The 15,793-nt window shown below is 43.0% G+C and overlaps 1 protein-coding gene across 1 annotated transcript in view; it reads right to left on the reverse strand.

Annotated features, from left to right (window-relative positions):
* Positions 1 to 15,793, reverse strand: part of SOCS5 (suppressor of cytokine signaling 5) — a 74,152-nt gene that overhangs the window by 14,909 nt on the left and 43,450 nt on the right. The window contains exon 3 of the transcript XR_009277446.1: positions 8,012 to 8,203. The gene's annotated coding sequence lies outside the window, so the exon portion shown is untranslated. The remainder of the gene's footprint in view (positions 1 to 8,011; positions 8,204 to 15,793) is intronic.

The following is a 15,793-nucleotide window of genomic DNA, read 5'->3' on the forward strand; positions in this document are numbered from 1 at the left end:
AAAACCAAAAAAACCCAAAAAACTAGAAAGGTCAAAATAGTGACCCCCGCGTCAGAAATGCCTTCCCCTCTAATGGTACAGCCACTGACACATTTTTCCTTCTCTTGCTTTTTCATTTATCTTGTAAATCAATCCATCTATTTTCAAACCAAACATGCAAGTAAATATGAAGTGTTGTGTTCCGCAGCTTCAGGATCATGTCCAGGGAGGCTACAGTTACTGGTAACCAACATGGGACTCAATGAGATGGGCTTCTGCTTGGTTAAACTCAGGAAACCATTTATTCAACACAGGAACTCAGTTTAAATCCAGAGACAGAGAGCCCAGAACAGAGGCAGGGTGATGGGTTTTATGGGGCAGAGCCAGGGTGGAGTTTAAGGTCAGGAACTAATAGGGACACAGCAGGGAAGAAACCCCAGGGGCACAAAACCAATCAGAACACCCTGGACTGCCACCCTAAGAGGGTCTGGGGGCAAGGCAACTCTTCCCGGGCTCACAGGGCACATCCCCCGAGGCAGAGGAATGGAATTTACTCTTCCCAGGATTTAAAGCCACACCTCTCACTTTAACAATGCGTATCTGAAACTAAATCTTTTCGTCCCTGGGTGGAGGCACCTCACAACAAAGATTATTAGGAAGCCTTTTTTTTTCCCCTAGAGCAAATTAAACAGCTGGAGGTTACATTTTTTATTATTGACAAGCCATTACCAGGCGTAACATAAAGCAGTTGGCTGCACACTCAGCCATGCAATGTTTCGCTGGGCTGATGCAGCAAAATCAAGGAACTTGTGTCTTGCACCCAGCTGCAAATGCCAGAGAGGCTCCTGAATGCCATTGAATTTATGGCAACTGTCACACCAGAAGAGCTGATGGAAGTACAGTGGAAGTACACAATTTGGTCACATTAAATATTGAGAAAATACCACAGGAGTTCCACATGCCAACTACAAGTGAGTGACACTGGAAAACAGCTCCTAGATGGCAAATGCCATCCCAGCATCAGTGCTGGGATGGCATTTCTACTAAAAGTTCACAGATGAAGTCTGCGGTTGCAGAAGTGTGAGCAATCATCCAAACAGAGGGAGTAATAACATTTTCCCACAAGGCAGAGAAGTGAGACAGGCAAGCACCAAAGACAGGTTTATTCCTCCTGGGAAGCCACCACTACCTCTTGTTCACAGAAACAGAGGGGCTGGGCACTGCATTCCTTCAGGAGGGTTTCCTTTAGGGCCAGAACAAGATGAAGTAGTGATGCTCACAGCAGAAGCTTCAGACTTGTGTAGGCTTTTTTTCCATGTACAGCGACTGGATCTCCTAGCCCTACCACAGGAGTTAAAGTGTTTGCAGTGTCCTTATCATTGCATCCACACACTACAAAGTATGTCCCTGGCCAGAGGTGGACTGGTGAGAAACGCACAGCCCACGCTGCTTACAGAAAGCCCTTTGCATCCTGTCAGCATCACTGAACTGTGTTTAGCTGAGTCTAGTCTTGCAAACCTGAAATCAAAGGTAGTTGTCAGTTGCAAGGTAGCTGTTATCACAGATAACAGATGCTCCGTTGCACACTATTTGGTGCTCACCATAAATTGCACTGAAAAGATTTCTATGCCCTTTCCACGGTGATGATAATTATTTAAAACATTAATAAAAGGGCTCTCTACGGGACAATCTCTATACAGGCAATGCTGCCTGGGGAGAGAACAGACCGTAACACGTAAACCTCAACCCTGTGAGAAGCATCAGTCTACATCTTTTTATTCCCATGTATCTTGAAGTTATTGAGTCCACTCATTACAAAAGAATGCTTGATTTTGCCTGTGATCAAACACATACCCGTGATGCAGCAGCAAGCAGTGTACCTCAGGGAAATGTCACACAGTTTTTAGGATGGTGAGTGGGCAGAACAGCTTTCTCAGCACATGAATTAACACCTCAATTCTTTGAAAGTTTCCATTTTTCCAATTTCTTCACCAGGGTTTTTCAGTAGAAACACTAATTGTCACGATCAGCAATCCTGTTGCAGTATCTCCTCTGCATGCATCCTCACAGACCATCCCCATGGTTCACCCCCAAACACAAGAGCAAGGCTATTCTTTACACTTTTAGGTCAGCCCTTTAGCACAGTCCAAGAGCAGCATCTCATCCAAAAGTGGCTGTCAGAAGGGCACAGGCAGATATGCATGCAGGAAGTAACCTCCTAAGGTACTGCTGCTGCTGCAGTGTCCATGACCAGGGTCTGAGAGCAAAGCCACACACCAGCACACATTAAGAACCAAACTGAGCACTTAGAGGAAACAACCAACCTCCAAAGTATTTTGAATTGTGAAACTTAATCTAAGGTCCAGCCCAGAACAAAGACGGTAAAGTTATGACACCCTCATAAATCAGATTTTAGTATGATCTGTCATGGCACAAGATTACAACGTCACACTTTCACAGAATGGTTAAGACTGGAAAGAGACCACTGGAAGTCACCTAGTTCCCTGTCAAGCAAGCATCCCCCAAAGCAGGTTATTGAAGAATGTGTCCAGATAGCTTTTGGATGTCTCCAAAGAGAGAGACTCTACAACCTCTCTAGGCAGTCTGTTCCAGTGCTTGGTCACCCACACAGTAAAGAAATTCTTACTCATGTTTAGATGGAACTTCTCATACATCAGTTTCTGCCCACTGCCTTTTGTCCTATTGTTGGGCAACATCAAGCAGAGCATGGCTCCATCCTCTTGGCACTCTCCCTTCAGATACTGACAGACATGGATGAGGTTCCCTCTCTGTCATCTCCTCTCAAGGCTGAACAGACCCAGCTCCCTCAGACTGTCCTCCTACATGAGATGTTTCAGTCCTTTAATCATCTTTATTACCCTCGGCTGTACCCCCTCCAGGGTCTCCATGTCCCTCTTGTCCTGAGGAGCCCAGAACTGGATACAGCACTCTAGACACGGCCTCACCAGGGCCGTGCAGGGTCCCCTCCGTGCTGGGGAAGGAGGCAGGGGGCTGTGTGGGAGCTGGACGGGCTCTGGCTGTTCCCTCTCGCGGCTGCTGGGCCTTCATCACCAGTCACAGCCTGGCCCGGGCAGCCCCCGGGCAACACCGCCCGTGCGGGAGGGCTGGCGGCCAGACCTGCCTCCTGGGACAAGGCCTCACTCCCGCCCGACCCCTGCCCCCAGTTACAACATATCAGGCTGTAATAGGCGGCTGGGCTTCGGCAGCAGAGAGTGCCATGGAAAAAGAGAAGCAAACTGAAATGCTCCAGACCTCCAAGATGTGGGGTGGCCTACTGAGAGCAAGAGCTCATCAAAACAGGCTGTGAAAAACGAGATTCACTTAATAAATTATAAAAAGTTTAATATAAACAAAAAGATAATTAGGAGACAAAAGAAATAAAGCAAAGGGTTAAAACGGCCAGGTGCCCTGAAGTGTTGCCAGGAACACACCTGGTATCTCGGGAACACTCTTTTTATCCCCTCCCGCTGTGAGGATTTAATGCATATTCAAACTTTTTCAAGAAGTATTTAGCATGTCCCCTCCCTGGTTCCGCTTATTTAGAACATGCTCTGTATGGTTTTTATTTTTTGCTGATTATCATAATTTTTGCTGATCATCATTATTTTTGAGTTTGGTTTCCTTTCTTCTGCAAACGGTCAGTGTTGATAACAGTCTGGGCCCCTCGTCCTGCCCTGGTGACAGCTGGGCTTCACATCCGTCCTTCTGCTGCTGCCACCAGCCTGGTCCTGGCTGCTGATAACAGCTTGGGCTCTATTGTTCTTCCACTGATAACAGCTTGGGCCCCACTGTCTTTGCCCTCTGGGGTTTCCTTGCTTTGTACTACGAGATTCCTTTAAACTTGTTAGCAAGAAAAAAAGTACATACATAGCCAAAAAGTATTTAACATATAATATTCATCCTAATACTTGCAAAAGCCAATATCACAATACAGATTTATAAGAAGGCCAAGCCTAACCTAGAGGAGACCTGGGACAGAGGAGTTTGCATGTCTGATACGTGGCAAAGCAACCGAAAGCCTTAACCAAAAACAATTTAATTAGCTTCTATTTAGCATAACTTTCCTTCCCTTATTCCCCATGCCATCCCCATGACCCCAGCCTGCTTGGGTTTTGTAGAATAATTTTAGGGCTCCATGTTTCTGACCAGATCTCATCTACTGTGACATCTGACAGAACCCAGTGAGTGAAAGGCTCCAACCCACAGATACCAAGAAAATCTAAGATTTCCTTACTGCTCATGCAGTTTTCTCAGATTGTTTGTCAAAAGTTATTGGTGGCTATTTTTTAAATGGAAAAAGTAGTAAGAAAATAGCTTTGTAGCATATTGGGCTAGCAGATTGTTCAGACACTGTACAGGGACAATTAAACCTTTAGGATCCTTTAATTGACATATATAATGAATGTAGCTGTCAAACTTTTGTGCAGCGATTTTATTTTGTATTGGCAAGCTATTTCACTGGCTAGGGTTTGCATAAAAGGAACAATTCACATTGTTGTGGTGTTGCTATTTAAAGAGCCTAGAGGACAGTGGCATCAGTATAATACAATTATTAAAATTAACATTTCTTTTGAAATACATAATTCTGTATGGAACCTATACTACATGCACATCTTCATGCAGGGAGAAAGGCATTGTTCTGCAGTGAGAAGGGGGCCTGGAGCTGCTGGGAGTTGTTCATTCACTGATTCATTATGTAGCCTTTGAAAAGGCACTTAGTCACTCTGCAGTTTAATGTTTCTCTCTGTGGAGCAGAGAATAACGCCTCAACACAAACTGCAATCACGCTTATCAGTGAGAGTAGCAGAGGTCACAGAGTCAGCATGGGGTCAAGGGGCTGCTCTGAGCAGCCCTTGTGTGCACAAAGCCCAGGACAGCTGTGCTCTTCTGAAACAGCTTCTTTTTCCTACCAGAGCAGTGGCAGGGTCAGCTTGGGCTACTGAAGACAGCAGTTCCTGCTTACCCACTACCTTTCTTTGGTTATGAACAACAACTTGCCAAGAAATCACTAGCCTCAGAGAAAACAGGCAGAAAGCTACTGAGAGGGCAAAGCAAAACATAAAGGAGAGGAAGAAAAAAATCTACATAAGCAAGGATGACCTTCCCACTGTATTTGCTTTTGAGTCAAGCTCACAAGTGGGTTGTGTATCTGAAGATGGAAATACAAAGACATGTCCTGTTCCCTGGGGAAAGGTGAGCAACTTCTCAAATTATCTTTACGGGGTATTATTAGCCTCACTTAACACTGATGTACCCCATGCCCAAAGGCACAGCCCACACACATTGTAACCATAAAAAGAGATATTCACAGCTCTGCAGTTCGTAGAAGTGCTGGGCCCATGCTCTGGTACCAGTATATTTTTTAAAAAAGGAAAAAAAAAAAAAAAAGAAAATAAAGTCTATGTAGTAACTGAGGGCATGGAAAGGACATGGACAACAAGAACTTGGAAAGAGCATGAAAATCCAGCTTGGGGTGCTGACGTCAATGGGCACACAGTTTCAGAGTGTAACAGGTCTGTTTGTTCAATCATTCCTATATTCATTTTCTATTCTAGAGATAGGAACTCCATGTCTATCCCCAAAATAATAGTATTGTCTGAGACAAAGCCAACCTGGTATGGCTTGTCAGAGCTTTTCCCAGTCCATCTATGTAATAAAGCACCATATACAACCAGGAAGCAGAACAGGAGCTTTATGTCCCTGTTACCTGGGTCCTAAAAATGCAGAGAAAGGAGACAGGGCACAGAGCAAAGAATGAAGCCTTGCCCCCATTCTCATCACAGCCCTGTAAGGCTTTAACACAAAAGATATAAATATATGGTGAAACATCTAGGGGAGACACAGGGGCACAGAGGGGTTCTGCAGATGGACTTCAAAGGTGGAAAAAGAGTACCACCAAACAAAAAAAGTTAGCAATACAAATTACTTCAGGCCAAACTCCAATACATAACTATAGATTCCATACATAGATCCAGCCTTAAGCCCAGGAGCAATACAGGTGGGGAGAGAGGAGCCTGGGTAAACTACATATTTAAGCAGTTCAGGGTAGCTGAAAATAGCACTGATGCCTCTGGATTTAAGGTGAACATACAAAACTCAGAGTGCAGGAGCCCAAGGGTGTTCCTCACTGGCTTCAAGCAGACAGTTTCCTAAAACCAGCACTTGTTGGTTTCCTTGGTTTGCTGACCAGCAGTGCCACCTCCCATCTCTGCTGCCATGGTGCTCAGCCTTCTCCAGTGTCAACAACATGGCATGTTACTCTACTATGCCAAACTTTAGTACTGAGAATTTCATTCTGAACAGCTCGGCATCTGCTTTAGCCAAAATAGTTCAGCCATTTCCAGGAATATTATTAAAGGAAAAACATACTGCTTGGCACATGTTAAATTAATCCAGGCAACCTTTTATTTGAGGATCTCTAGCTTCAGAAGAGAAATTCTGAAATTCGGCAGAGGTGACCTCTGTGGTAGAAACATGTCTATCCCGATTAAAACCTACCTAAACTTGGCCAGATTACAGAGCAAGGAAATACTACAGTTAAGGACACAATAAAGACCTTTTAGAATTGCAGTTAGTTGCTGTTTCTGCTGTGGGCAAGAGGTCCCTATCTCCTGCAGAGCTACAACTTGCACTCACCCATTACCTTGGCCTTTTGCCTGCACAGGTCCTCCATGGCTGGATGATGAAATTACAGAGCCAAGGGTGAGTGGAGAAACCAGCATTCCATATATTCTCATATTTTTCTGATACTGGACAGCCTCATCTGCCACACAGCCCAGGTTTATTGTCAGCATCATGAGTGCTGAGCAGGTACGAGGACACTGCAGAAAACAAACTGTGACTGAATAAATCAGGGCAATTCCAATACATAGATGCACAGCTGGAAGAATTAATGTCAATCAGACAATGGCATTGCAGACTGTTGTGAGATGCCTCAGGGAGGCAAAGAGTTAGTTTCAGATAACCATTGTTAAATGAGAGGCATGGCTTTAAGCCATGTGTGTGAATTTTGACCCCCTGTGTTGGGGGATGGGCATGTGAGCCCTGGATGAAGTTACCCCACCCCAAACTCCTTGTGAGGGCGGCCCAGGAGTTCTGATTGGGTTTGAGTCCCTGGGGGGTTTCTCCCTTGTTGTGTTTCTAGTGGTCCCTGACACTGAACTCCACCCTAGTTCTGTTCCTCAAAACCCGTCACCCTGCCTTTGTTCAGGGCTCTCTGTTCTGGACCTGAGTTGCTCCCATGCTGAATAAATGGTTTCATGAACAGAAGCCCGTCTCGTTGGTGTTCCATGCTGGTCCCCAGAACCCTGCGGCTTCCCTGGACATGATCCTGAGGTTGTGGACTGCAACAGGAGATATCCCCAAATATTGAAGACTTGAATGTGCTGTCTCAATAAAACTCTCTGAATGAGGTTTGTGTGCAGTATAAGGAGAGTTTCTGAAAGAAACATAAATATAGGCCATCATTCTGAAAACCTTCACAACCCCAAGCTCTTGCATTCAGGTGCCATCTCACTGACTTTGCTGCAAAATCAAGGCCATTCATGTTAAAAGCAAAGACAAGTACATCTGCTCAAACTGATGTGCTTTAACTGTATTAGTTAATTATCCAGACAATTCTTCTTATGTCATGGAAATGCAGTTTGGACACTGGCAGATAAATGCTCTTGCATTAAATAGGGAGAAGTCAGTATTTGCTGTTGTGTCTTTGGCATGCATGGGAGTGACATGAGTAGGTGGGCTGCAGGCTCCCATTCATCTCTTACAAATAGGGATTAAGAGGATTTATAGATTTACAATGAAAGCACTCACCTGATTGATAGTTGCAACATTTCAGTAATTTTTCAGTCCTAGCTTACAGAAAAAGGACAAAGCCAACCAGCTTCCACTTAGACCATGCTATTCCTTCAAGCATATACAGCCCAGCACATCAAGGAAACTGTTTCAAGACAAGGAAAAAGATCTATGGAGGAATCACTCAAAGCAACCATTAGAAAAAAAAAGGTCCCACCTTTCCCACAAGGGTATCTTCCCAATCTTCAGCACTCTATGCAGTCCTTTTGTGTATCCATGTGTGGGATCTCAGGACTCATGTCCATATACCAAGAACTGGCATGTCATCATCATCCTAGAGAATGATTTCAGTTCATGAAATGCTGCTAGGAGAAGGATTATAATTCTTCTCACCAAAAGACTTGATAGGCTACAAAGGAGAGTACAAGGAAAAGTTAAGTTCTTTGTTCAGGATATGTACACCATCCCCATTCCTCACCCATAAAGCAGGAGCAGCACAGGACTTATATACATATACAGAAGTTCTATAGCTATATATAGATTATATTCTTCAGGATAGATAGATAGATAGACAGATAGATAGATACGGATCTATGTATTATTATATACATACTTCAGGCCTGGTTAAAGCATGGTGCAGAGCAGAGGGAATTTGTGGGGCTTTGCTTCCATGGGAGAAGGAAACCATACCTCCTGCAGAAGGTACAGTGTCCATGCAGACTGCAAAAGGCACTCAACAAACAATTTTGGTTTGTCACTCAAGTGCTTTGTTAATGATTCACCCTGAACAACCAGGCAAGGAAGAAGTGAGCTTGTCCTCCTTAAGTGCATTGGCTGCATTAAGAAGAAAAAGCTCAATGTGGAGCCAGTGCAAGGGGGAAACTTCCTGCCTGCAGTGCTGCAGGATGCTCTTCCCAGGAGCCAGGATTATGCATCACAGCAGCAGGTATGGCTGGAACAGGTATGGGCCAACCCAGCCACACATGGACCTTGTATTACATTTTTCATTAGTAGAACCCATAACCTTTACACAGTAGTTGCCTCCCAAATGAAGAAAATGCAACATAAAAAGCATTTGGGTGACTTCCTGATGGGTGACTGCAGAGCCACAGGCTCATCTAAGCTCTTCCACGCACCCAGGTTTGGAGTGCCTGCAAAATCCTTTTTTCCTCTTATGTCTCTGAATGGTTAAGGCAGCATGGCTAGCCATTTTGAGGGGATTTCAACAAAATTACACACTTGATGATTACATGTTTTTGCCTACAAGACAACTTTGGTATGCTTTGTGAAATACCTGCTTTCATGGAAATCCGAGGAGGAAAACCACATAACCAAGAACAGTAAAATATTGTTCTGTTTGGAACAGACTACTTTAACAAGACTGTTTTAATGGGAAGAAGATTTGGTAGATATTTTTAAATGTTGGCAGCCGTTTTTGCTAGACAAAATTTTATTATATCATTCATTGCATAGATTGCTAATTGCAAAACCCATTATTTGAGACCCAACAAATACCATTCTAATGTTAGAGAAATCCTTTGACTTCCATGTTCAGGTTTGGAGACTGTGATACAAGGTCAAGCCATTTGTGTGTGTAAAGTCTCCCTAGTACTTAATTTTTCCAGATGCCACTTGGTGCCACTGGGCTATTTGAAAGACAACTTGAGTTATTCAATGCTTCAACAAAGGACTGCACAGAATGACCATGTTCTTCTTCCCTTCTAAGAGTTACATAAGCAGATAAATGTTTCTGTGTTCAATAACTAAAATTAAGATTCCCTCTGCCTGTAGCCTCCTTCAAGAATGTCACTGTTCTGCTTGAGAAACCACATCCTGTTCTGCATCCTATGTGGATTCATTCTGTCAGTTGAGAGACATCAAGCTCAGCAACCTCCCAGGACTGCTGATAATCTCTTAAGAGTCCACAGTAAACATTTCTTTACAGACTGGATCAGATTTGATGAACTATACAATTTCACACCACCCAGGAAAGTGTATAGGACTGACTTCGTAACTAATGCAGACACAGGAGTTGACTTATGGGCCAGCTATAATTTTTTTCTAAAGAATGCTGAGTATAGTATATCTTTTTCCCACTCAGAGCTATTGTTCCATGTTTTCCCAGGACCTCAGGGTGTGTCCAGGAGTGACTGGAACCCCTATACAATAAATCCACTCAGGCTTACTTGGAAACTGGAAATCCAGGGTACATATATGCTATAGTCCATGTAACCTGCTACTGCTAAGGGTATTCTAAAATTTTTGGTAAGCCTTACCCCAGATATTGCTCACAGCTGCACAGTGGATTTGCCCAAGTCTGATCCTGATGGAAAACCATCCCACTCAGTTGGTACAATGCACACATAACAATCAAAGACCTCCCAAAGCATCGGATAACCCACATAGCACCTCAGCCATGTTCCCATCTTAGGCAAGGAAGACATTTCTTGGACAAAGTCCTGTATTTGTAAGTTCAAACACATGCTACAGGCAGCAGTAGCACTACAGAGTGCATTTGCAGACCCAGCTCCTCGAGACACCTTCAAACAGCTCTCTCCCCATCTCCTGCACACCTCAGCACATAAAGAAATCAGACCCAAGTGCCTGATTTCTCAATATGGCCAGCTGATATGCAAAGAGCCAGTGCTTTGCCACCAAGCACCTCTCAGAGCAGACCACGAGCAGCTGGCCTCCAGAAAAGCTGACACAGACAGATCCCCTGCGTCTCACCACACTTCACTTAGAGGATGTCTCACGGCTGCTTTGACTTGAAGGCAACCTTCACCCCACCTGATGAGACCAGCAGTAGGCTGAGGACCAGGCTCACGGCCAAAGCCTGTGCAAACATCTGTTAGGAATGAGTCAAACAGCCTTTTGCTATGGAAAAGAAGTCTGATTTTGAAATCTGCCCTAGAGATCAGTAGCAGAGGTCGCCTTCTATGCACAGGCTGAGGCATCGCATCACAAGCAGTCTCAGCTGAACATGCCTATTTATGGTAGCAAGCTAAAGGTGCTATGAGTCAGGTGCCTGAACAGGGATCTCTAATTATACCTTCCAGCTACATGTAATATGTAAATATGCTATGTGGGCAGGAATGTATGAAATAGGAAGGCATTTATTTTAATTATTTTAAAGGAATTTTAAAAATATTTAAGTATTTGAACTTTATTTGCAGCATGGCAAAAGCTGTTGTGAAGAGAGGTGGAAGTGAGTAAACTCCTTACCTGCCTCTCTCCTACAGGCCACTCAGCAAGATGACATGAATGTCACTTTTCTGCCTCAGTTTCTTTATTTTTTACAGCCACACCAGACAACACTGAGCTATTTAATAAACTGATCTGAGTTTTTCAGATGGAAAGGAATTCATAGAGCCCGGTATGATTTATAACAATGTAATACAAGAGCATTTAAACTTCTGACAAAGTGGACAAATTCCTAGATTTCTTGGTTGAGGTTTATAGCAAATTAATCTACTAGGAAAAATGCTGAAGTGACAGCAAAAAAAGCAGAGGAAAGAGGCACAAGGCAGTGAGCAGCAACAGTGGGAAGGCTCCCCAGGCTAGCATTTGCCCTCAGGAGAAGGTCCAGGATGACACTGGTAACAAACACAGTAGCCCACGCGCTCTTGTCTGCTATGCTCTGGGATGAGATCACCATATATGCCCATCCCTGGCCAGGCCACTGCTCCTTGGGGACAGCCTGCTCCTCTGCTCCCAGCTCTGACCTGGGAGCCTTCAATGTAGTATATGCCTATGCAAACTCCAGGAAAACTATCTAAAATGGCCAAAACATAGCTGTTGTCTGGCCACAACAACATGTCTGACCAGAAGGGGACTTCCCAATAATGTAGCAGAAGATACTCAGAAGTATTTTAGAATAATCTCTGCAAGAGCAGTTTGAACCCAAGGGATGGACAGTGACTCATGGTGCCCATTGCCCAGCTGGAGCATGTACAATTACAGTTATTAAAGTCAGCCAGCTATAAAAACCTGCTGCTTCAAAGTGGGATCTGAGAAACCACAATTATTTCCCGTTCAAACTGTAGAAGAAAAATGTGGTATTTTTTGGTACCAATATGCAGTAGTGTTTGCAACAGCTGTACATGTTCAGCTGAAAGGGAAATTATGGGTTGTGACAAATTTAGGCTCCAATATTAAAAGTCTGTACTATAAAATCCATCAGCCATGAATCATATGTGTGTTGTAGATGCGACTTTAAGACCTTCACTGTCAGGGCAGGATTTGGACCTGTGATGTGAAGCCCTGATGTCATCTACCTCCTCCTTTCTAATTTAAAGGGGGAACAAAACTTACTGATAGCATTACAATTTCCTGAACAATAAAATTAATGTACAAAAGTTGGGAAGCAGCAAAAAAACAACTGTTGAAGTAAATTTCTAAATCAAGCCAAGAGAACCTTTGACAACAACCAAGGCTCCTACGACATTGAGAGCAGTGAAGCAAATTCTTGTGCTTGACTTTTTGCCTGACACGCATCTGGGAACTCCTTGGATGGGGCTGGCATGAAACCTTCATGGCAGAATGATCACTCAGAGGCTTACAGCAGACACACTACGGAGAAGAAAACTGTCCCGCACCTACTCCATGGATCAGATGGAACTATCATTTCAGAGGAGGTATCAAGGGAGAGGATTAAGAGCAAGGAACATCTGATGTCCTTGGGCCAGCTAAGCTGCGTTGCTTCTTGTCTGGTGGTAACTGCCCCAGCATTTTGGTGTTTAGCAGTTTTAAATAGTTAAACTGAGGTGTGGCAAGGAGGAATAGCCTTAAATAACAGTTGTGTGTATATGATGCTTTCCAGTATCCTCTGATAGTGAAATGATCTCTTTGGAGGGCTTACTACTTCTTCTACCAGCCCAAAAATTTGGCTAGGTACAAGCTGGGCCTTTTTCCCCTATCATGTTTGTCCAGATTATACCCTGCTAGAACCACACAGCCAACAAGCAAAAATAATTTGGAGCTTTTTGTTACACGGCACCAAGGGGAGGCAAGTTCCCCAGAGCATCATGGTAACAGACTGACTTTGCTGGAGCAATAAAGTCTGCACGCATTCAGCAGTCCCCAGTGCCTGTTAAAGTTTCTCAAAGAAGCTTGGGTATTTGTGGATTTGAGTTATCTCTGAATTCAGAAAACAGAAGAAAGCTGTTGACAGCATTTAGCTCATGTAGCCACCATAACAGGGCCAATGGAAATCCTACACCAGCACAACATCTCTGCTTACCTCCACACTTAACAGAGTATTTTCTCCTCTACTTAAAAGCATTCAGCCAATCTCTAAGAGTATCTTTTAGTTTCATCTGTGAGATTCAGCTCCTTAAGGTATCAAGCCTAGAGACAAATATAATTTTTATGTGATAAATTCCATATTTTCAGGCCTCTCTGGCCTCAGGAGAGACTTTAAAAGTCTGCAAATAATGCAGATTGTTTAAATTTTTATTTTCTAAAAAAAGTCTCAAATTAGAAAAACACACTATTGAGGATTTTTGTACTCAGAAGTAACAAATGATAGATTAGTCTGACTCCCTTCATTATCACAAGCAAAATATAATGTAAATATGATGCATATTCTGACCATTATCTCTAGCTCTGATAACAGAAAAATTCTTTGGTTAATAGACTTTTCTTTATGTTCTATAGCTCAGAACTCTACAGTACTCTCACTAGTTTTAATGTATCTCTTGACACATCATAGACCTTTCAGCTGTTGCCATTAAGGGACATTACTGTTTCATATAATAAATTGGTATAAATAAGAGATTCCATCCCAAAATGAGTAGTCCCATTATGAATGGGAACGTGGGTATGTCCCAATTTGCAGTGTAAAATGTTAATGTCATAATGTATACTAATTTGAAATATTAAAAGAACTGTTTCTACAGGTTTTCTCCTATGTATCCATGTAACAGTTTCAGGCAAAGTAAATTCTACATAAATCTTAACTAAATAGAATTTAAACCAAACAAATTAAAAAAAAAAAAACCAAAAAAAAAAACCACACAAAAAACCCACAAAAACATCCAGGAATGCCAATGACCATGCATCATCATCAGAACAGCAGGTCTGGTCTATTTAAATATCAACAATCACAATAGGAAAGAAAAGGCAGTGAATTACTTACAGTTTGTCTCCATGCCAGCTTCATACAAGCAAACAAAAAATCCAAGTTAGTTTTTAAATATGTCTACATTTTTATTTACATTTATACACACAAGGCACAGAGACACACAGGACTTTGTTCAACTGACAACACGTCTAAGTGAATCATCACACTCCTTGTTCACACAGCCCATCTTAATCATATCTGAGAAGTTGAAGAGCCTTTCTGTTGCACAAGCAATTGCTGGGATTGTGATCAAAACTCTTTGGGGTGTGTCCTGATACACCAAATATTGGGATATTTGTACAATGGACAGTTACCTGTGATGTCCCTGCAGCTGGTTTCCCTTGCTGGAAGTCAGCAGGCTGAACCTTTGGCCACCTCAGTATTTCCACAACATGAATTGAGTGTAAGGCTTTTGCTGTGGCCATGTAGGACTGCTTTTGGCAAACATGCTTCAGGATGACCACATGTCTCATCCTAAAAGAGTTTGTCTGTAAATATATACGGGAAACCTGGGAGCAACAGGTAACACTGGCACACTCTCCCAGACTGGTTGCTGAGGACAAAGAGTGAGCTGAGTCAGCCCATGCACAACATGGTAATATGACAGAGAGTGAGCACACAGGCAGTGAAACAGGCCACCAAACAGCACTGAATCCCAAGCCAGATGCAGTAAGCAAGGAATAAAGGAGACTCAAACTTTCTTTCCACAAATACACAACAAGAAGTCTCTTATTTGGAGTAATGACCTAATGCCAACACAGAACAAAGCACAGCTGTGATCCTGGAAGGCCATGGCCTTTACAGAGAGGGTCCACTGGAGCAGCTGTGGCCTCACAGTCATGCTGTGGGACATTTTGAAGAAAGAGGTGAGCCTGCACTATCTGTGGCCACCTTCCCCATGTTGCAGCTTCCATGCAAACAACATTTAAACACACAGCTCAAAAGCTGCAGTAATATGACAAGCTGGCCGAGTGGGGAGCTAGGGCTGTGGGGTGCATTCCACAAGGTATTCCATGAATACTTCCCAGCCCCCCACCACACAGGCAGTGTTGCCTAACCCAGTCCACTGTTTCTGAGTCTACCAGCTCAAAGCCCCTCACAATTTTCCCTTAAGTGCCCATTTTTTTTGTAAACTCATACTAATTTCTCATCTCACACAACAGCATTTAATCAGTGTAGAATAAACCAATTGAATCAAGACAAAACACATAAATTATTAAAACCTGCAGCTTCAAATTCTGTATTTGTAGATCTACAAGTTCACTTACAGAAAATCGCAGGCGATGTGCTGATCCAGGTCTGGATCTCATACAGGAGGAATCCCAGCCCTGTCATTTTTAACCTGGATTCCAAAACCTGTTGACCTAAACAGGAGCTGGGATGCAATGATCCTGAAGGGTCACTTCCAACTTAGCACTTCATACTCAATCATATTCCATGATTCTATAACCCACCGCATACATGACAAGTATACCTTCTACCTTTCACCTGATGTCTATGCTGACTAACAACTGCACAGTAAGTTCTGGGTGGGGACATGACAGAGATACATATGCACAAGTTAAGTAAGCTGTAAAATTAAAATACAGCATTGGAAGGTTATTCTATACATAAACACGTTTTAAGAAAGTTTTAAACTTCTTTTACATATTTACTTATTAGCTCAAAAACCTTTATGTGAAGGCATTTGCCAAAAGTTTTTTAGTCTTTTCCTCATCCGTGCAAAGAGATTGGCTTGGCACAAAGAAACATCCTCCCAAAATACAACTTCAGTAAGCTTAAAATTTTTCAGACAGTTAACCATAGAAAGCATATATCAGTTAAAACACATATTCACGATACACAAGGTCACAACATCATTTTTACAGGAGCAAC

This window comes from Poecile atricapillus, chromosome 3 (assembly GCF_030490865.1).
Source record: "Poecile atricapillus isolate bPoeAtr1 chromosome 3, bPoeAtr1.hap1, whole genome shotgun sequence".
Lineage (NCBI taxonomy): Eukaryota > Metazoa > Chordata > Aves > Passeriformes > Paridae > Poecile > Poecile atricapillus.